Here is a 23,555-nt window from a genome sequence, read left to right as displayed (position 1 = left end):
CTTCCATCTCTCCCGTTCCTTCGCCATCCTCTGCATTCCTTTTCCTTTCTCCTATTTCTTCTGTTCCTTTTTCGAATGTCTTCCGAGGTCTACCTCTTGTTCTCATTCTCTCTTCTAGCTTCCATAAATGGTTTTGCTTTTCTATCTTCGTCCATTCTTACCACTTGTCCGAACCATTTTAATTGTCTTTGTCTCAATTTCTCTTCTCTTCTGATGTAATTCTTCTCTGATTCTTTCATTACGTACACCACTCATCCCCATGTTCGCAAATTAGCCAGCAGTGGAACAGGGATTTTGCAGAAGGCACTCAACCTCACTACCACGCAATACACCCCGGTAACTGCAATGTTGCATGCCAACGAAGCTCTGGCGTCTGGAAACGGTCAGCATAATCTTCTGTAGGGTTCTGTGTTGTTCACTCGTATGTGCTGAGTGTCCCTTCACAGTCTCACCACAGACCTCTTTGTCTGTGGTCTCACTTTAACCTAGGTAAAGAGATTTTTGTTCTCAGAAACACGTGGTTATATCTCTCGTAGGGATGTGCCGAAGCCGATTACAGATGTATGAAAATCGGCCGAAATTGACACATCGGCATCGGTATCGGAATCGGCAAAAATCCGATATTTAAACCGGTACAGATTTACCTTCTAATAAGTTTTATATTTTAGTTTTGTAAGATTTATTGAAAATTTGGTTATGATTCGTCATTATTGTAGAGTTTTTGTAATAAAATTATCATCAACCTAACTATAAATCGGAAATAAAACAGTACATTGCTGAACCAGGATCTGCTGTTGTATTGGAAATTCAAAAATTAATATTCAAACCTGAAGCAAGTGCTGAGAAAACATTTGGGCATACCTGCTGCATCAGTATTCAGTGATTGAGTGTTCAGTGTTGCTGAACAGATTTGCGATAAGAGAAGAAGTAGGTAACTTCCTGAAGTGCTTCCAAATCTCGTATTTCTGAAGTTGAATCTGACAGAACAGGAATTCATTTTGCATTTCAAAGAACTGCTTGTGTACTAATGTTTAATCTCTTGAGAATCCATGTTCTTCTTAAAGGTTCACATAACATTTTGTAGATGCAAATGTACATTCGCATATGCATATGATATGCAATAGAAATGTACATAGCAAATTTATTTTTGTCATGCTGAAAATAACATCCCACTTCTGTTGAATAATCTTATGTATCGGAATCGGTTAAATATCGGCATCGGTAATGGTTCCAAAAATTATAGGTGAGTACATCGGCATCGGTAAATTTTCAGCTTCGTCACATCCCTAATCTCTCGTAAGGTGCTTGTCTCCGTATAATGTGATGAGTGCAAATCGACTAAGTTCTGCATGGGAAAGTTTTATTTCAATCAAATCAAATTAAAAGATCACCCTACTTGAAGCTCGTCAATATACATGGTGTGCCAAAATGATTACCCTGGTTTGATAATGTTCTTACTCTTTAGTGATTTCACTGATTTTGATTTTTCTCTTGCAGATGCGTTGGACCAATTGTCCAGTTTTTCTGGCTGCGTGAAATTAATATCCAGGTTCGACACTAGGGGCGCTGTTGCTGTTTAATCTGATCTAATATTTAACCATTTTCGACTGTACATATTTCTAGAAACTTTTGCATCCAAGATTTTATCAACTTCACAACTGCTGGTTGTGCGATTTTGAACTTCCGTTGCACCGGTTTTTTTTTTGTGATTTCATCTCAGCCAGCCACACAACACACTGAGCCTTTTCTTGTGTAGAAGCCATGTTTTCAGATTAAACAACAGCAGCTCCCATAGTGAACCTACATATTAATTTCACACAGCCAGAAAAAGTCGACGATTGGTCCAACGCATCTGCAAGAGAAAAATCAAAATCAGTGGAAACACTAAAGAGTTGAGAACATTATGAAATTAGGGTAATCATTTTGGGATACCCTGTAGTTCTTAAACGTTTTCGTGCCTACAATGCATGAGTCGTTAGTGTACCCTGCTAGACGTTTCGTTGCTTTTGTTCTCACCAGCTGCTTATTCTTATAGTCGCCATTGACTTAAGGCATAAGAAAGCCACGTAAGATAAGGTAAAATGCCGAAGGTTTGAAAAACAGATAATCAAATGAGGTCCGAAAGGCAGCAACCTACATTGGGCACTTGTGTCATTAGCCCTGGGCTGTTTACGACATGTGCACTTAAAGCCCTCTTCAATTACCCGAAACAGATGAAAGCGAGAGAAGAGTTAAGGACACGGACTCTGCTCCGCAAACAGAGCAATCGGTCTACTTTTGCTGACCACCAGAGGTCGCTAATTTTTGCAATTTCTCCGTTCTGGCAGAAAGTCGTTTGGTTAATTGTTGTTTCCCCCGTTCCACTTGGCGGCCGCACACAACCTTGACATTGGCCTGAGTGAGTGAAACGCGAATGTACCTGGAATTTCGAAAATACTGAATTGCGATGAAGAGCGCGGACTGCAACGAAGACGCTACTCGTGATTGGCCCGCCACGTACAACCCAGCCTTCTGCAGTTCAGGGATTCCTCATCAGTTTGAAAGTCAACAATTCAGTCAATTATTACTGCAAGTTAGATCAAGGAAACTTGAGTTGCCAAACATTTAAACTGCAAGGTTTCTGTTTACTGCCTTTCAGACAGATTTTTTTCCCTTCCTAAAGGAATTAACCACAGTTTACATTAAACGCTATTCTGCAGCAACGAAGTTTTGTTCATGTCAACAAAACCACGAGAAGGAATAAATGAATTAGATTTATTCTATTTCGTTTTTCTTCCACTTTTGGCTAATCGCGACGATGAAGATTAATGGTGAAACGATGAGATATCGTATAAAGGGACAATCGGAAATGTTTGTGGACGACAGACACATCACAAGCCCTACAGACATCGGCGATCTAGAAAATTTTTCGAGCTCATTATATGCTATAAGCATGTAAGAGATCTGACACTGGAAATATAATGTAGATATTAAACATAGCTTATGTATGGAATCCGAAGCACTGTACCCCTTTAAAATTGTGTGAAATGTAAGTAATTTTTCGTTATTTGTATTAACAATGATTACAGAAAGAAGGAGATACTCTTGAGGAATAATTTCCTCAGACGAGCCTGTTAAAGAAATTGCGAATATTTGACCTAGATTTTTCCGTCCATCATTTAACATTATTGCCTGGTAGCCAAGAAGCCAAAGATTTCCGGCGTCGACTTATTTGTGTATTAAATCTATTCCTGATTAATGTAATTGTCCTAAATTTAGTTTTATTCTTATACTGTCTGTAAATGATTGCTAGGACATTTTTGCTTGTTGTAATGAAGGGTTTTCCATTATGAATGATATGATTTTGAAATGAACTGGCAACTATACTTCAAATGTTATAACTGTCACTAGTTGTCATTTGTGTTTAGTATACTGTGACAATTCATCATGGCTTCAAGAACGTTTGGTTATTATCCAAAAAGAAATTATGAAAATGGACGTTCTATTGAACTTGAAACGGATCACAATTTTGGGCAAAAAATTATCATCTCAGATGAAGCTCATTTCTGGTTAAGTGCATATGTTAACAAACAACATTGTCGTTTTTGGTGTGAGAACAATCCACAAGAGAGTCACGAGAAGCCCTTGCATCCGCAAAAGGTCACTGTATGGTGTGGTTTATGGCATGGTGGCATCATCGGACCATTTTTGTTTTTCAAAACAAGGTAAGAGATGTAGTTTCAGTAACTGGTGAGCATTACCGATTGATGCTAACAGATTTTTTGTGGCCAGATTTAGATGAAATTGATTTGAAGGACATGTGGTTCCAACAAGACGGTGCTAGGATACTGCTAATTCCACTACCGACGTATTGCAAGAACACTTTGGTGAAAGGATAATTTTAAGAAATGCAACCTTTAGTTGGCCTCCAAGATGTTGGGATTTAACTCCTTTAGAATGCTTTTCGTGGGGTTATTTGAAATCTATAGTCTATGCAAACAGACCATATATATATATATATATATATATATATGATAAAATGCTCCCCTGCGCTTTGCACCACGCCATGAAGGCATATAGGGGGTGTGGAGTTAGAGCCCCACACTTTCTTGATTACAACCGAAGGTGGAGGTGATGTGATCTACACCACGCCCCTGGCTGTCTTTACCCCCCAGAGTTTCCTCCTGGTACCCACCTTATACGCCGCTGGGTGGGCGCCGAAGCACCTTGAATAGGTGGAAAAAATCCCGGTTCTTCCCCTCCGGGATCGAACCCAGGTCCCTCGCATGTTAGTCAAACGACCTAACGACTGAGCTGCCTCATCCCTTTTAGGTCCAAATATGTTTCTAAGGATTTTATTTTCAAATACTCTTAATTTATGTTCCTCATCCACATAATACTACAGGCAAAATTACTGTTTTGTATATTTTAACTTTTAGTTTCTTAGATATTCTAGGAGACGATAAAAGTTTATGAAGGGGAAAGTAACACGCATTTCCTGAAGAAGTCCGTAGTTTCTACACCCATATTTTGAAACGCAAAGAAGAAGACATACACCATATGTCTCGGGAGTGTTTACACAGTAAGGAGGGAAAGCACGCTCACATTCCAAGCGCATTAACACCTGCTTTACAGAGTTTCAGCGCACTGAGTGATGTAAAAGATGCGCATTTCACTTTTAGTATGCAGAAAACTGTATGATGTATTCCGGCACACCGGAAGTTTCCTTCAACGAAGCGCCGCCATATGGACACTTACCGTCTTACTTTATCCACTTCCCTGATGAATGTCAAAGTGCAAGGCGTATTTCTGGGCTCCTTTTGAAACACTTTACTCTGTATAATTGACTTAATTATATCCTTTTTTCGTTATAATTATGCGCACCGCTTTCACACAGTCGGTTAGAGCTGGAACTAACCTCTTAAGCGGAACAAGATGTTGAAAGGTGATTGTTGAGCGTGAACGCCTTTTTTTTTTTCTGTTTCAAGAGCAAACACGCAACTGAAGTGGAAGACTGTGGTCCTAAACTTTCCTTGTCAGTGGAAAAGAAGTTAGGTTCTGAGAGAGGCCTACGTATCCAGGAGAAAGGAAGAACAACAATCTTTAATGAAACTGTGAAACTCTTAAGATATCAAATTTCTTTTTAAAAAAGTATGTTTGAATTTCACTTTATGCTCAGGAAGGCTAGTTGGGACATGATCTGATATTTTAAGTGTGATCTGTGTAATGTATCTCGTCTGTGGACAAGGGCCTTCCCGATGGCGCAATGGTGGCGTTGTTGGCTTGTAATCAAGGGGTGCCGGGTTCGATACACGTTGGAGTGATTCGGATCTTACTTTAAACTGTAGGTCCAGTCCCGATTAGCCTTTCTGTGCATAAAGTGGACTTAAAACAACAATTCAATCAATCAATTCAATCGTCTGTGGACCAAACTCCGCTACCACTTGATTACAAGGCTGTTGATTTAAGATAGACAACTTTTCACTCCACTGTAATGGCTCAGCTAAGCTTCCTTGATGGCGCAGTGGTAACCTCGTAATCAGGGGTCCCGGGTTCGATTCCCGATGAAGGCCCATAGTGGTTCGGACCCCATTTTAAAGTGTAGGTGCAATACGGATTACCTTATCTGTGGCTAACGTGAACTTAAAACATGAACACTTAACTCAAAAACTCGGTGGCTGAGCACGTTGAGTGGTTGATTTTCCATCTCGCCGCCGAAGTTCACGGGTTCGAGTCCCGAGTTTTTCCTTGTGTGTATCCCTTCGTCAATTTCATCTAATGGCCACTCGTCGCGATTAGCCAAAAGTGTCAAGACAAGCAGCGTTAAATAATTAGAAAGAAATAATAAGTAAGGCACCTCCATGCCCCTTGAGTGCTGACCAGAGCTATCAGGATGCAGTGAAAGTGATGCGGACAGTACCACGTTTCAGCCACTTTTACCACCCAGGGTCGCCCCGTTATGATTTCGGGCAGGCCCTGTAACCCCGTCAACTCGCCCCACGTACACCAGTGGTGGAGTGGTTATCACAACCCGCTACGACGCTGTTTGAATCCTGGCCTGGGCATGGATCTGTGAGTGTCGTCCCTTGATCAACTTTTCCATATCAGCACTCATCTCATCGTTGCGATTAGCCAAAAGTGGCAGAAAAGCGAAGTAAAATAAAGCAATTCAATAAATTCTCGCGGTAGCCTTCCGCAATGTCACCCTTTGGTGGCTGTTAACATCCACGAGAGCGCGGTGGGCGTGTTAATAGTATATTAGTAAATAAGCACTTACCAGCCGCCAACAGCCACGGGCATGCGTGCGTGTGTGTCACGGAAACTGGAGAGCACGTGGATGTTGAAGATGTAGTTCACGGCAAGGAGTGTTTACATAGGAAAGGGGCAATCATGAGAGAAAGCCTGACACCTAGATTCTTGTCACTTGCCGATCCTGTTTGCAGCCGCTGCCAGACGGCCTGACATTGGAAACACTCGTCCGAGCCTCCGGGAGAGACTTGCTTGACATTGTTCTGGTTATTCCATGATTCGGTGGATTGATTGCCTTATTTTGCTTCTGCCACCTTTTGCTAATCGCGACGATCAGGATGCGAATGATGGTGATGTGCATGAATCGCAAACATATAGGAACAACACAACACGAGCCCTACAGAGGATTATCCAGGCGCCAGAGCCTCGTTACCGGGGTGTACTACGTGGGAGGGAGGTTGACTTTTGGGTGCCTTGACAGAAGGTCTCTGCCTCCGGTCAGTGTTGCCACAGGAAGATAAATTTCCATTTTTTCAGACAGAAAATTAAACCAAAAGGGAAAACGAAAGTTCAATGAAAAGTACCAAAATGCCAAGTTAAGTTTTAGTTTCGAATCCACATTTTTTCCCCTTTATTATATCTACTCCTTTGATTTGATTTAGTTTATTTTACTTCGCGTTTTGTGCCCCTTGGCTAATTTGCGAAGATGGGGATGAGTGATGAAATGATGAAATTGATGAAAGGACATTCACAAACAACCAAGCCCGACCGGGATTCGAACCCGGGACCCTTGGCGTCGAAGCGCGATGTGATAACCACTCGACCACAGGGTCGGGCATCTACTCCTTTTAGTACAAGCCTATCTATACAGGGTGTCTCAAAAGTAATAACGCAAACTGACACAGGTGAAAGTACACGATAATAGAAGCGAAAAAGTCTCAGGGCACATGGGTCTGCAAACGAACAGTTTTCGACTTAATTGTGAATGTGTTGTTTCCACCCGCCACTGACTTCATTGTTTGTAAACGTCGTCCTAGTTGGTAAAATGCTAATAATGTGTGCGAATGTGTGGTTACAAGCCGTCACTAATTGCATTTTGTAAACACCGAGTACTTTAGTCCTTGCGCGTTCTGAGGTTTGCTCTTTGTTTACAAAACAGAACATTTCCGAGAGGTGGCGTTGTAACCAAACAGGATGGATACAACCAGTACACAGTCTCATCGTATTGTGGGAGTCACGTCAGTGGTGCTTCGTGGTGACTCACATTTTGACATTGGCACTTAGCATTTTACCAACTAGGACGACGTTTACAAACAATGAAGTCAGTGGCGGCTTGTAATCACACATTTGCGATTATCTCGAAAACTGCTCGTTTGCAGACCCATGTTTACTGAGACTTTTTTTTTCTTCTATTATCGTTTACTTTCACCTGTGTCAGTTTGCGCTATTACTTATGAGACACCCTGTATACATCTATTTATATTTCTGTTTTGTTTATTATACTTCACTTTTCCGCATCTTTGGATAATGGTGGCGATGAGGTGAACGATTACTCTAGATGCCTGACCTGGGTTCAAACCAGAGACACATGGCCAGCAAACGATGTTCAACATTTTCCATTCATTCGAATATGGACCAACGTAAGTACTGCTACTACTACTACTATTTATTTATTGATCTGGTGTTTTAAGTCCACTTTATGCACAGTAAGGCTAATCGGGACTGTGCCTACAGTTTAAAGTGGGATCCGAACCACTATGTGCCTCCACCGGGTATCTAAGTTGGGGCCCCTTTATTACAAGGCGACGGCGCTACCACTGCGCCATCGGGGAGGCCCTACTACTACTTATTATTATTATTTCGGTGAAGGAAAAAATTGCTCCAAATAGGTAAATTTTTCCCCTTTAAAAGGGAAATTATGCACTCAGATTGTGGCAACATTGCCTCCGGTGTGATGGAAATTGGTAAATGCCCAAGTTTCGCATATTCTGTTTTTTTACTGTACCATAAACACACAAATTATCCTCGTCACTGTGAAGGGCTTTTCTTCCCAAAGAAAGCGTGACACTGTAATTGTTCGAGACAACAATTTTAAATATTCAACTCTTCTGGAATGTAGCTGATTAAAATCATGTGCAATGGGACGTGAACTTCTCACCCTTGACGTCAGTATGATCTCGGTCCGTTACTGGCGCGTTAGAGGCATTTTAACCTCGAAAGGGAGGAAATTGATACAACAATTCATTCATATATTTTTACAAGTGAAAGAACCCCTTCACCACTGCATTTCTCGCTAGATTCTAGCATGATTGGTTGCCATATAACCTTCTTGCCATTTAAAATGTTTGAGTTGAATTCAATGGTCGGTATTGATGCTACAACCATTTTTCGTCTTCTTCTTCTAAGAGAACCAAACCTAACCAAACTAGCCTAACCTATACTGAACGCAACTCCAACTGGCGGTTGACCTTGATGACTATTTCTGGCGCTTTCTGTCCCCCAAATATTTTCGGGGGCGTGTGGTCCGATGGGTGTCAACAAACTCAGTTGCGAAGTAAAAGGCGAAGGGATGACATCGCTCTCCCGAAGCAACGTTGCCAAGCGTACTTCTGTTTTAGCCAGTTGTCTTTATATGGCTGTGTCCGCCTGGATATTCCGACCTGTGGGTGGTCCTTCCGGAAACTCTATCGTTCAGGACCGCGTGTGCAGTTGCGTCGCTGATTTCTGGTGCTGACAATACCCTTGCTCGATAAGATTTTTTCTCGCTTTACAGTACGTTTGGCAACATGTGGTGGACCCAACACTCATTTGTTTCGTCCCGTGAACAACGTTTGGTACCGTGTGACTCGAAAACGCCAGATCTCAGTCGAAGAAAATTCAACTCATCGCTGATTCGCTGTTTCCCAGTCGCCAGTTGAAGTTGCGTTCAGTTTAACCAACACAGATTATTTACTATTAAGTCTTCTAAGTATCACCAGTTCGGCATCTTTGACACAACCCTAGAGGAAGCCAACCGGAACCGTATCTGGTTTCGAGCCACCACCTCTTTTTCGGCAAAGCGCTGTTGTCGCTTTTGCGTGCAGTGTTTCGACATCCATTCATTAACTGCGACGTTTTACTCCCATGGTCTTTATATTGCATTAAAAAAATTGCACAGTACAATAACACAACCTACCAAAGATAAAGAATCGCAACCTCGCGTTCAAAAATCTCTAAAGAAACTGAATTAGCAACATCTCATTTAGTCCACGTGGAGTTGACGAGAGCTGTCGTTTCTTGGACGGACAATATTGGTGGAAAAGGTTTCAGGGGAGGATTTACTGGACTCCACGTCGACCTGATATATGCTTGTAAGGGGGAAGACTGATATTTCGGAACTTTCTTTGAAGTAAAGTGAGGTTGCTTTGGGGACAGAACTTTACTCCAAAAAGCTAGCAGCCAATGGGAATGCTCGGAAAGGTTGTAGCAACAATCACTACCGAACTCAATATGATGGCCAAAAATATGTCTCAATTCGGCTAAGACAAACGTTAGATTGTCAGATATGGCGATTACTGAAGGTGCGCTGTGGAATATAATTTGTGAACTTGCGAAGGAGGATGTGTATGCTTGAGTCCACTTTGTGGATACAAAGGGTAATCGGGACTTTACCTACAGAGTCCACTTTGTGGATACAAAGGGTAATCGGGACTTTACCTACAGTTAAAAGCGGTATCCGAACCACTGTGTGCCTGCGTCGGGTGTCGAACCCTGAACTCCTTGATTACGAGGCAACGACTTCGTGACTGTTTCCTATTACAGCACAGGCCAATCAATATTCCTACCTTCATTGTAAATTTAAAATATGTCATTTACATGTTTTGTAAACTTTAACTGTGCACGTTTAAGTTGATGCACAGTGTTCAATGGTGTTTTTATCTATATAAGTTGCGCAACGTTTGGCAACATTTCACCTTGCCATAATAACAAAAAAATGACACTTGTTTGGATATAGTTAAAATGTATCTATCAAAACGTGATTTGCTTCGTTTTCTTTCCTAAAACACCCAGCAGTCCACAGCAGTTACCTTCACATTCGCCAATACTCGAGAAGTTTAATATCAGTACACGCATTATTAATCAAAGACGTTCATGTCACAGCTTGCGTATCGTACTCAGTGAATAACATATTACAATTAAAGTGCGCGTCAAATCTCCTGCATATGGCGATAGCCAATAGCAGCACACTGCAGCGGTGCCATGTCGAAATCTCACACGGAAAAGAGACAGCGTGGATGAGCGAAACACCTTGTCAGTCATGGAGAGCACGGCAACGCCGCACGTCTGTGATTCGCTGGTGCTGTTCAGTCGTTCAAGGCCATATGCAGGAGATTTGACGCGCACTCTAGTGTAGTATTTGAAGGGGTATAACTTTTTTTTCTCTCTTGGAGCGGAAGTTAACATCCCGATGTTTCAAGCGAGTTACCCGCAGCCCCCCCCCCACCTTTCCACTGGAATGTTCTGAAGTAAACGAGGGTGGAGTAAGAGTGAGCACTTAAGGGAGATGCACGTTTTGGGTTACTTATTATCAATTAAAATGCTTCGAATTATGCTCTTATTATGCATTTGATGTTAAGTAAAAGTTATGTTATGTATGAAGTTTGGTTACTTCTTAAGAGGTCTATTTAACATAAAAACCAACAAAACCTACATATCATTTCTAAACAACAGTTTTGTAACCTTGAAGATGATGTGAAACATAATAAAAACCAAAATGTAATCCCTGTTGGGATCTCAATACATTTACATAATAGTTAATGTCAATCTATTTTTAATAGAGAAATTGAGGGAGAACTTTCATTTAACAGCGCGAAATAGTGGCGAACACGACGATGACGACTGTTCGCCATGACCCCAGAAGTTGTCATTTACTTTATCCAGCAATACTGAAGTTCCAACCTTCCATAATCAATGCAAAAAATAAATAATTACGAAACACTCCTCTGACTTCCTACTTTTTTAATTCATATGTGAATTATGAAGTGTTAAAGCAAGTAAGACTAACCTGCTTGCAAAATGTATCTTCTACTTATTACAAATCGCAAACACAAAAACTGTTTCACTACTGAACAACGACTTGTACAGTAATGGCGATAGAAGAGGAATATATCCAGTAGACTACGGAAGATGGCAGCACCAATCAAGCCTTCTTTAAACTCGACGGAAGCGTGTTCGGTAATACCTAGCGTTCACCAATACCCCACTCTCCCTTACCATACTGCATGCAATTTTAATATTACATCAATTAATAAGGCGTGCGAGCGCATCATTTACTCCCATTTGTAATTATGTTGTCTAAGAAAAGCATTCAAACCGTGTGTGGCATGATTGAAATTCGTGGCTCTACAAAAGAATGCAAGTCAGCCGACCGTACGCCCGCCCACGATCACGCATGGTTCTGGGACATGTGAACGCAGAAGTGTTTTCCCTGACCGTCATAAAGGACGCTTTTCCTTCCGCAACTCTCAAGTTCATCACACGATTATGACCCAACAGACAGAAGGAGCAACATAATTATGCACGTGCGTATCACACGCTCTCGTTTAAGCGTAATTAGAATCCATAATGCCACTAGGATCGGGGCCATGACACTGAATAATTCTCGTTTTCCACATCTTCGGCGGCAGGTGAGTATTACGAAAGTCGTTACAGTTTTCTTTTTGTTGCATAGTCATGAAGGAGAAAGAAAGGTAGCCGTGTTCTTGGATGATGGATGAGGCTGCATGAAATGCTCCAGTTAGCATTCGCGTAATTCCATATTGCAGAACCCCTCACTCATTATGAGGTGTTTCACCCGTCGGCGCGTAAAAGCACTTTTTAACTGTTATTGTTTCCCAACCCAGTTGTCTCATTTTCAATTTCCACGCTGGGAGTTCTGAAAGGAACACAGCGGCCTTGATGCCCCCCTTCCTTCTTCGCGTGCTTAGTCGGTTCAGGGACTGCGAAATGGTGAAAGGCTGGAGATAATTGTCGCGATTGCAGTTTCGGGCATCGGCCCCTTATCCCCAGCAGTCTGTCGTGTCTTCACGTCGTCAATAAGTTGGGAGATGTCTGCATGCAGGCATTTCTCTGGAGCACGGCACTGTTTGGGCGCAAACATGGACAGTGGCCGAAGTTCATAGGTTTAATGGATTAATTTAATTCATTTTACATCGCATTTCTGCCACTTTTGGCCAATCGAAGATGGAAATATATGCCTTTTGGCCATCTAAGATGAGTATGAATGCCTTTTGGTCAATCGAAGATGGGAGTGAATGCCTTTTGGTCAATCGAGAACGAGAATGAATAGCTTTTGGTCAATCAAAGATAAGAATAGATGGCTTTCGGCCAATCGTTGATGAGAATGAATGACTTTTGGCCATTTGTTGATGAGATGAAAGTGATGAAAACAATAAAAAACGCAGATGGACGGGACAAAACACGATTTTGTCACACACAGATGGAAAGTCTCAATGACGATAAGAATGGCTGAGTCGAGGGTGTACTACAAGGAAGTGACGGTGACAATTTGGTGCATTTCGAAAAGCACCCCGAAGCTGAAGGAAATATATTAAAACACTCCCGAAAATTCAATGCCGAAAGTCCGAAATTTTCCTTAAATTCGTGACCGAAAGGTGGTCACCCTAGTCTATATACACCTGTTTATTTATGTGTATCCTTACATACTCTACACTATATACTTCTTGATGGAAAAGGATGCAATCGATATTGCTTGACATAATGAGAGTTTTTTTTCCTTTTAATCCAGTACCGGCTGGATAGAAGTTTGTCTCCATTTGTTGCCTGAAGGCTCGGAGACGAGTGGCTGTGACACTGTTAGCAAAACAACGCATGGGAAACATACCGACGGGGGCTTGTCTTGCTTTCTAGTCGACCTTGATCCTAATGTACACCGAGCGAAAGTTGATAAAGAAGACACTTGCAGGTAGCCCAGTTCTCCGGCAGCTTTTGAAACAAGGAACTGCAGGATTTACCCACTTAATCTCGCGGCAGAGACCTGCTCGATAGCAAAATGTTCGCCTTTCCTTGGTTAACCCAGGTTGTGCGACACGAAATTAGGGATTCACGTCCGTGCCACTGTGCATCTAGTACCAGATGTTACATGTAACTTCGATTTCACTCATGTGCATAGGAGCCAACCCCATGGGGCTTGTGGGGCTCGAGCCCTCCCAATGTTATCGATGTGGGGGCAGAGCCCCCAAATAATTTTGCTTAAGAGAATCTAATGTATTATTTTGCTTCTCTTGTAAAGTTTACTCTGAATTGTGCCACATGAACTAAACTTTAAATACACATTTGAAATGTTCTAGACCATCAACTTTGGGGGGCTATGACCAGAAACAGCAAAACACATGACTTATTACTATATACTAATTATATAATTATGAGTATTGTTAAAATTTTTACTAAAAAGAGTTTGAAAAGAAGATGTGCATGAACTAGGAGAGTGGATGGGACGTTCGGGCTACAAATGGCTCTCACATGACATTCAGAACGAGATCATTGATATATTCGGGAGATCTGTTTTGCGCTCCGTGGTAGCAGATATTAAAAGTCGGGAATATTTTGCTATTATGGTTGACGAAACTTGTGACATATTGACATTTTGCATTCGAACCGTAAATAAAAATTTTAATTTAATATTCTTGAGGAATTCATGGGCATTTACGAGATTCCGAACACTGCCAAAACTTAAAAAAGGGAGGGAGTGAATCATTCATTAATTTATTTCAGTGATCAGAGCCCCCCCCCCCCCAATAATTTTGACAAGTCGGCGCCCCTTCTCATGTATGATGTCCTGTGCTCGAACGGGTTGAATGGTAGACTTTCGAAGTTGCCAGGACATGGGTGCTCTTCGTGAGTGTCACTTCATCTGATCACTCACTCGTTCACATTTTCGCGATTAGCCAAAAGTGGCGGAAAAGCGACGGAAAGTGCAGTATAACAAGATGTTTCAGTGCTTCGTATCTGAATTTGTTTTCCAATTTTATTTGTCACCTTTACAGTCTTGGGCAACTTGATACATTCGTTTCTATTGTTTGTACATTAGGGTTCGCACGTAACTGAATCTCAGTGCTAGAGATTGCCAAGAGAAACTCAAATTCTCAGTGTCCCAACATTGTGAGGATAAGCGATGCGTATGTGCCACCCTAGTCGTTTCGGGTAAACTCATATTTTAAATCAGAGTGAAACATCTCTACTCATGTTCTGTGTCTGTGAATATTCCAGAGTTATTTTGAAGATGCAATGTCTTGAAAAAAATATCGAGGGAAGATTTGCTATTTAAAACATCATAGATTTATTGTGAATTGTTGTAGGTAGTTGTAATTACATGATGTAATTTGACAAATGGAGACTTGCTGTCATTAACTATGTATTTTATTAACAAACTTTGTTATACTAGCTGATTGCCCGGCGTTGCTCGGTTATTAATTTATCCCAATCTTCTATTAGACAGGAAAATAATGAATTCTTAGTATAGTGTAAAATGAACTTGGAGTTGAACGGCATTGGGAGTGCCACTATTCATCTTAGCGAGGCCGAAAACTGGATTCCACACTAATATCGGTCGTTTTCGATTATTTTTACATGTCACCCCTTCCCACCCCCACCCCTAGGGGTGCCAGGGGTGTCTTACCCCCACAATATTTCTTTCCAGATTACAAGTGATACGTGTACCAAGTTTGGTGGAAATCGCTCCAGGAGTTCGAGAGTTATGCCGGAACACACACACACACACACACAAACATCCATTTTTATATAGTAACGAGCCAAAATTGACAGTTTCGATTCCCGGTAAAGGCACATAGTGATTCGGATTCCACTTTAAACTGTAGGTCCAGTCCCGATTAGCCTTACTGTGCATAAAGTGGACTTAAAACACCAACTCAATAACAAAATTGACCGAAAAAACTGGTTCCCCCAGGTAGACCGATCGGAAAGTGTGTCCAAACCAAGTCTGGCACTTCGATAACCGGTTACTACGTAAAAGGCTGGTCCCTGTAGTCCCAAAAGACCGAGCATAAAAATCTAGGTGTAGTTAATAGGTCTGAATCCACGCACTAAATTCAGTTCTATGAATTCTCTCTGGTTTCAGTCGTCGGTCAAGGACGTATTTAGGATACGATATTCTCATATGTGTTGTATGATCAATGTTGGCAAGGATTAGATTGGAATCGTAGAGCTTTGATGAACAGTACCAAAGAAGGATTAGGCACATTACTACTTATATTAATATGCATAAAATATTAATCAGGAAATGTACTTTCGTCAACTGGATGTAACATCCTTTTTTGTTATTCAATAAATATTCAATTCGTTATCTATTTCATTTTAATTTCCTTGCCACGGCAGTTATTTTATACAAATTTTGCCGATCTTAGCTACAAGTAAGCTAGTTAATGAAAGCGTGCTCTTATGTCTAGACTCTTATAACGTCTTTTTACCTATTCATGTAATAATAACAATATAATGTTAATTAATTTACATATTTTAATAATATTTAATTTTAGCTTAATATAGTTATTTTAATGTAAACATTTACATTATTATTATTAATATTATTATTCCTGATACACTTGGTTCGTGCCTTCCCCCCAGAAATATATTTCTAGATACGTGCCTGTCAGTGTATTTGTATTTGTAAAAGGGGTAATGGTAAGAATATGGAGATATTCCTAACCTTTTATTTCAAGTATAAAAGGTTCAAAATCCCATACATTAAAGTTAACGTCATCCATTATAAAGTATCATCGCGCCTGAATGCGACCTGTACACCCGAGTAGCCATGTAAGAGACCGTGGACTTCAAGCAGAGACGCAACCACGAATTTTTGGTTGGAGGGGGGGGGCAAGTACTAGGATAGACGTACCAATAAAAAAAATAGTAAAATAATGGAAATAATAATGTTAATAACGATATTGTTAATAATAATAATGTTTTTATTGTAACTACGTATTATTATTATTATTATTGTTGTGATTTATTTTACTTCGCTTCTTGTGGCATTTTTGGCTAATTTGCAAAGATGGGGATGAGTGATCGTATGATGAAATTGATGAATTGACACTCACAAACATCCATGCCCAAGCCTGGATTCAAACCCGGAACCAACATTATTATTAGTAGTAGTAGTTTGTAGTAATATCAAAAACGTTATTACCCTCGTAAATTATGCAAAAGGGGGGTAGAAGTTGGTGCTAAGATTTTACGAAAATTATTTTTATTTGCATAAAATTTGAAGTTGTGGGCAGTAATTGCCTCCTGCAGGTACACTTGGCCGTCAATGTTTGCCCCCCCCCCCTAGAACTCATTTCCGTCCAAGGTTGGGGTGGCAATGCCCCCCCCCCCCCGTGTGGTTGCGCCACTGACTTCAAGGAACTGTTGGAGTTTGGTTTTAATGTCAGCCAATGGGCAAAGTAAATCACACAAAACAGGAAATACCGGTCCAGTGTCTTTAATAAGGAATAAGATAAAGAATGAAGAGAAGCTACGTAACTGGAAACAACTTTTTCCCTCCTGGAAAAACCTGTATATATTTCAGGAAATTAAATACATTTTTTTATATAATGATTATATTAGAGAAGTGTAACAGGATTGTATTGAAGGAGAATCTTACTCCCGTTGCTGTGTATTGCTGTTCTTGAGGGAAACGTTGACACGCAAGGGTGTACAGCTGGAGAGTAGTGCGAAGGTATGCCTTCCTTGGTGGCCGATCGCCTTGAATTTCCTACTCGCGAACTCTTTTGCGAACGCTTCGGGTTTTAGCCTCGGCCAAGACGTCAACGGAACATTGTGTTTGTTCTCTCATCCCATCATCCTCATGGCTGCGATTAACCCAAAGACCCAGAGTACCAGCCTTAAAATCAAATAAGCAAGTTATACTACAGGGAGGTCACAAAGTGGGTGTACCTCCTCTTTTTTCCCGATACTACAGTGGTGGTTGTTGTTATAGCGATGTTATCACGTACCTGAAGCTTCACTTGTCCAGGACATCTGTATGGAGACCATCATGATCTGAATTCTGCGCCATGTCCTATCAGCATCAGAGAGTTCATTAACGTGACAGGGTACGGCTTGTACTTTGAAATCAAGTTTCATGTGTTTCGTCATGGTCGAACGATTGCAAATCAACAACAATTAAACATACTTTCCGACGAAAACCCAAGGGTACGCCCACTTTGTGGCCTCCCTGTATTGCGGAATATCAGGGACCCGGGATCGAATCCACAACAAGTGTCAATTTTAATTCATTTTTCATATTTTTTCTGTTATGAATTAACTGAGTCGGTGTCCGCAAGCGTTTATTTGCTTTGACTTTCGATTAAGTGTTGGGTAGACCCGCAGATGTTATTACGCTACCTTATGCGTTCATGGAAGTACCAATGGTGGAAGCCATAGGTGCGAATTCAAAAGAGATTTCGATCAAGGAGGTCCCGGGCTCGATACCCGATGGAGCCACATGGTGGTTCAGATCCCACCTTAAACTGTAGATCCAGTCCCGATTAGCCTTTCTGTGCATAAAGTGAACTTAAAAGAACAATTCAATGTGTAATATGTTGCTGAAATTTAAAATGAATAAAGAGCCATTGGAAGGATAACGTAACAAAAAGGTTTCGCATTACCTTCAAGTCGTGCTCTTCCGACACAACAAAAGTGTAGAAATTTTAAGAATTTGGAATTTCAAAAACATAATGAAACCATTGTTGCAATTTTTGGCTGATTTTCTTTCTCTTTGCATCAACTACGTTAGTTTCTTTAACTAAACAATAATAATTTTAGACTGCTTTATAATAGTCTTCTATACATGGCTGTAGTCTAGGGTATACTGTTAACCCCTTGCTCATTAGCTTATTATATCTTCTGCTTTTGTTTGCTTTATACTTTATTTATGTAATCTGACCATTACGCCAGTGAGCTTATTGAGATCTGCCTTTTGTTATAAAAACCAATGTAGAAGTTTGACTTTACAAGACTTGAGATTTCGAAGTACAGTAAAACCTCGTTAATCCGGACTAATGGGGGGGGGGATAAGTTGACCGGTTTAACGAAAGTCCGGATTAACTTAAATAACCTAAAAGAACAGTAGAAAGTGCATTAGAACTCCGTTTATAGCAACAATACACGTTTATTATGGTGTATTTAAAGGGGATAGACCTAAATACACTATACAGTACAAAGTCTGCCAGAAACAGAACTTTATCAGTGGTTGACTGCCTTTTCTTTGGGAAGTTCTCCCATCGTTATAAGCGACAATTGAGGTCTGTTATATTACAGTTCTAAACACGGAAAGAGAAAAAGCAAAAGAAACCAGTGCTTTTTCTGTTTTTTAAAAGTATTTTTCTAAGTTTCTCATATTTAGTGTAATTGGCAGTACCATTAAAGTTATTAAAAGTATACAAAGTGATAATTCACAAAATCAATATTGGACAAGGAAATAAAATACAATAACATGCTATGTCATGTCTTTTAATTTAAAAATGCCTTCTATTTATGAAAATGTTAGGTACAGCATCTACTATGAATGACATTTTTGTAAAAGTTAAATGCTTTCATAAATACGTTGAATTGAAACACGATCTCCATTTAACGCTTCACAAAACTTGGCGTATACCGTGCGAAAGTTTTGGGACTACTACACACTGTCTACAACCATGTCAAGTGAAACGCGCCAGAAATTGAAAATATCAAAACACGGGTGTGGGAGACCTCTGAATAGTAGTTGTGTGATTATCAACGTCCATAGTACTTAAGGGTTAAAGGTAAAAGGAAGTAAAGGGCCGGTGATAAAGGTCAAAGGAGGGGAGAAAACACTAGTAACGTGATACTTTGTTAGTAACGTCCCAAACTGAATTACATGTACATCCTTTATTTTCTTGAATGACTTCCTGATGAATTCTGCCAGTCGTTAATTTAACCATCATACTGATCTTCTCATACAGGACAATAGCCTCTCGTTACTTCTGCATTGGGAAAGAAATTCTCATTGATGAGATAGGGAAAGCAGAGTAACAAAGGGTGAAGAAGAATTCTAACGCGTTCCTCATTCATCATTGAAATCACGCTCGTAACCTCCTTTTCTGTTGATACCGAACGTGGAAACGTTTTACCTACATAACGTCCAGTGAAACTTCTTGCTACTTTTCCCATGCTTGTAATTTTCTTCTTTTCACACGGCACCGCAATGTCAGCTGCGTGTGAACACATTTCAGCACGTGGGGGTGGCAGGATCGAGGCCTTGTTTTTCAAGTAACTAGTAGTTAAACAATTAATTAAATATACTTTCTCATGTTTAATAATTATAGATTAACAATTTTATGTCACAAATGGGACAGATAGAACATATATTAATTTATGTGAATTTTTCAAATGATAAATTATTAACAAGTTGGTATTAAATTGAGAAGAATAGACCATGAATATACTACTCAATTTTGGAGTGAAATGTCAAAGTTTAGGTTGAAATAGAACTTTTGGCGTCACGGATGCGATATGGTACAACGTGGAAGCGAGATGAAAGTTAAAGTGAACAGAGTGTATGTAAAGATGCCTCTTAATAATGTGAAAACATGTGTGATGTTTTAGTTTTATCCTACATGTTATTTGTTTTCTTTATTTTCAATTTAAATTAATTCATGTTTATAGTTATCAACCATTCCATGATTTTGTACTAAACACCGAAAGAAAGTTAATAGACAGTTTGATCTATATGTGCGTGCATATGTATATGTATATATATATGTGTGTGTGTAGTGAGACTGCAAAGATTTTTATGACTCCTCTGAACTCCTGGAAAGGTTTAATTAATCGATGCAAATTTGGGTCTTTCATTAATTACATTTTGTATGTTTCCTGTTTACTTCCAATACAATTGAGAATGTGTTAATTTGTTTCCAGCAGACGTTCATACACACATTCTATATGTCCATTATATGCACAAATAAGTGAAATACTTATCGTCACTGTAATTTCCCTGTTCGAATCATGGCAAATGTGTGTGTGTGCGCTTCATCAGTTTTTCACCGTTCATCCTCATCGTGGCTATTATCCTAAAGAGGCAGAAGTGTGGCAGAAAAATAAACTAATTTATCTTGTGGAATCTGCATGTGGAGCATAGCTTTAGAAGAAAGTGGCATACCAAAAATCTAATAATACGTATGAGATTATGTGAAAGTGGAAGCATGGTTGAATTGCGAAAGGTTACTGGGATATGGGGTATATTTATCGCATTGCAAGGCGTGTGGCATCATTGCTCTTGTGAGCGCCAGACAGTTTCTCTCTGTACTGATGCCATAAGATTTCTTGTTTGGATATTATAATTTAATAAAGCTTATATTACTCTGATTTTTGGATTCGTTTACGTTTTATAGTATTCAAGTATACGATATAAGTAAAAAACCTCTTCAGTATTCGCCGCCAGTAGTTAGTATAACGATGGGCATGAGGATAGTTTGGTAGTTACGGGCACGAGCATATGGTTATGTTCTAATGTCAGAGTAGAAACTATTTCGCCTTGTATTCAAGGGGTTCCTAGTTCAGTTGCCGGTTGAGGTACATTGCATGATTCGTATCCCACTTTAAACTGTAGGTTCAGTCCAGATTAAACTATCTGAGTACAAAGTGAGCTTAAACTTAAAAAGACCAAATGATAAAGATTCACGAGTTGTTACTCAGTTTTGTCATGCATCGATTTTAGGAAATAGAAAGTCTTTTGTGCTTTCATGTAACTGAAGATTTTAATTTTGTGATGCTTTAAATTTGAGATCAGAAACGAATCGTAGGTTATTTTACGTACCTTTTATGCCACTCCTATCTAATCGCCACGATGAATATGAATGGTGACACTAGGAGGTGGATGAAGGGACAATTAGAGACATAAATGAACTGCACAATGCAATTTCTACAGAGGATTATCTTCCCTGTACGTGCAGCAGCCACATCCGCGTTACTGCTTTCTCAATTCTGGATCTACTCTATTTCCTATCATTGGCTTCTTACGGCTAAGAAAGGGCCCACCTCTTACAGGCAGGAGATACTGGCTTTGCAATTGTATAACGCAATGTTTTTTTTTTCTCGCGATCTTTATCGTTTGCATAGGCAATTATAGCTCTTACTGTTATTTTGTTTATTTGCGTCGCCTTTCAGCCTGCTAGGTTGATCGCGACGATGAAGATAAATAACTAAATTAAGTTCAAGGGCGCAAAAGAGGAACAATCATTCCCATGCCAGGATTCGAACCTGTGACCGTCGGTGGCAAGACGGCGAGTCCATCACTAAGCGCCCTATGGCACCGTGGCGGCTGATGTACCGACGTCCGTGGCGGAGTGGTTAGCACAGTTCGCTACGACGCCAGTCAAATCCCGGCTGCGACTTTGAGTTTTGAATCTTTGTTTTTGTAAGGCTAATCGGGAATGGACCTACAGATTAAAGTGAGATTCGAACAACTCTGTTCCTCCATCGAGTATCGAACCCGGGATCCCTTGATTACAAGGCGAGTACATTAACGCTACGCCATCGTGGAGGCCCGTTCTTTGCGAGTGTCCATCATATCATCAGCCTACCCGATGGCGTAGTGGTAACGTCGTCGCCTTGTAGTCAAGGGGTCCCGGTTTCGATACCCAGTGGAGGCACAGTGGTTCGGATTCCACTTTAAACCGTAGACCCAATCCCGATCAGCCCTCCTGTGCATAAAGTGAACTTAAGAAACAACAAATCAAACATATCACTCGTCCTCATCGTCGCGATTAGCCAAAACGACAGAATAACGACGCTAAAGAGCAAAATATGAAGGGAAGGAAACAAGTAATTTGTATACACCTTTACCTTGCCGAACATTGAACTTGACACGCTGCGGGAACAGCAAAGGTTCTTGGCATTATGCAACGAGCGTGCCTCAATTACACATTTACGTAACTTTGACTTACCTTTTTGTGAACGTTTCCCCAATGTCCGTGGCAGCCGACCTTGATGTAGCGGTCCTCAGGAGACGAGGTCCTTGCGCGACCTTGAAGATCCCAAAAGAGAACTAGGGTGGAAGGATTCCTAGCACTGGCGTGGGAGGATCTCTTAAGAAAAGACAACACTGGATCCTAAACCGTTACATTTTCACTGCGTACACTGATAAAGATCAAATTCCGCACCACCAGGTGATGACTAGAATCCGAGTCCTGGTCCTCGAGCCAACCACATACACCGTGTCCTGATCGTAACTGACTTTAGCTTCGGATAGTCGAGACCCAGCTCACCGTGTCGTCACGAAAGTAGGTTGCCGCCTTCCCCTTTTCTTGAGGTACAAAAAAGAGAAAAGAAAAACTCGTCAGGTAAGGGGGGAGGTGGGGAGCATAAAAAGCGAGGGAAAGCCTTTCACAGAAGCTCCGTTTGCGGCACCAGATCAGCCGAGGAAGTACACGAACGTTTGCTTTATCCACCCGAAGATCCCCGCGATGCAGTCGGACTCCTCTACTTCTCTCGCGTCTGTCGGCTCTGCGCTTGGTGCACCTTCCGCCATCTAACTATTGAATCACTCTCTATTCACTCTATATTCCGAGGTTTGCATAACCTCTTGGGTACATATTTCCTTTCCTCTCGATCTCCCGTGTGTGCCGAACCCTTTAGCACCAAGCGGAGCGGAACTCCGATTGCATCTTTCACCTCGTTGCCGCCGCGTTATATATGGCTATTAGCGATGGGTGTTGCAAGACATAATGTGCTGATTTTCGTCCATGTCTTTTTTTAATTCCAGGCCCCCTGGCGAGAATGTGCTTATTTTTCCATGCCGTTCCGCAACGCTTTACTCGTTGTCAATCCAAAACTTCTAATTTTCGTCCATCACTTGAACTGTTCTCTAGGTCAGCCATGCCCAACTCAGGACGTATTTAGTGGGGGGGGGGGGGGGTCCGGACCCCCCATCCCCGATAGACTTTCAAGTACTAAAATTAAATAATGAAAAATATATTCGTTTAACATTTGTCGTATCATTTCCTCTGAACTTAATGGAAGACAAGGATTATATTGGGATCATGCTGTTTCTAAGGACAGGAAGGGCCTATTTAATGGGGGAGGGCTAGGGGTCCGGACCTCTCGAAAGACGTACTAAAATTAAGTAATGAAAATATTAGCATTTGTTGCATAATCGATGGTTATTGAAGACTAAAATTGGTAAACGCTGTAAGTGCCACAATAATTCAAACGCCGTTTTCCACGCTAAATTGTGAAATGTGCCATGCTTTATAATGTGGTAAACGTAAAATGTGGCTGATAGCCCTCTACGTAGTTCACTAGTGTGAATG

At 40.8% G+C, this 23,555-nt stretch overlaps 1 pseudogene across 1 annotated transcript in view; it reads right to left on the bottom strand.

The window, feature by feature from the left end:
- LOC145992213 (glucose dehydrogenase [FAD, quinone] pseudogene) overlaps nucleotides 1-22,898 on the bottom strand; it is a 58,048-nt pseudogene extending 35,150 nt beyond the window's left edge. The window contains exon 1 of the transcript XR_014442151.1: nucleotides 22,191-22,898. The product of XR_014442151.1 is annotated as a glucose dehydrogenase [FAD, quinone] pseudogene (transcript). The remainder of the gene's footprint in view (nucleotides 1-22,190) is intronic.
- Nucleotides 22,899-23,555: the final 657 nt, after the last annotated feature.

This window comes from Lepisma saccharinum, chromosome 9 (assembly GCF_977018435.1).
Source record: "Lepisma saccharinum chromosome 9, izLepSacc3.1, whole genome shotgun sequence".
NCBI classification, from domain to species: Eukaryota; Metazoa; Arthropoda; class Insecta; order Zygentoma; family Lepismatidae; genus Lepisma; species Lepisma saccharinum.
This window is presented reverse-complemented; position numbering and strand designations above follow the sequence as displayed.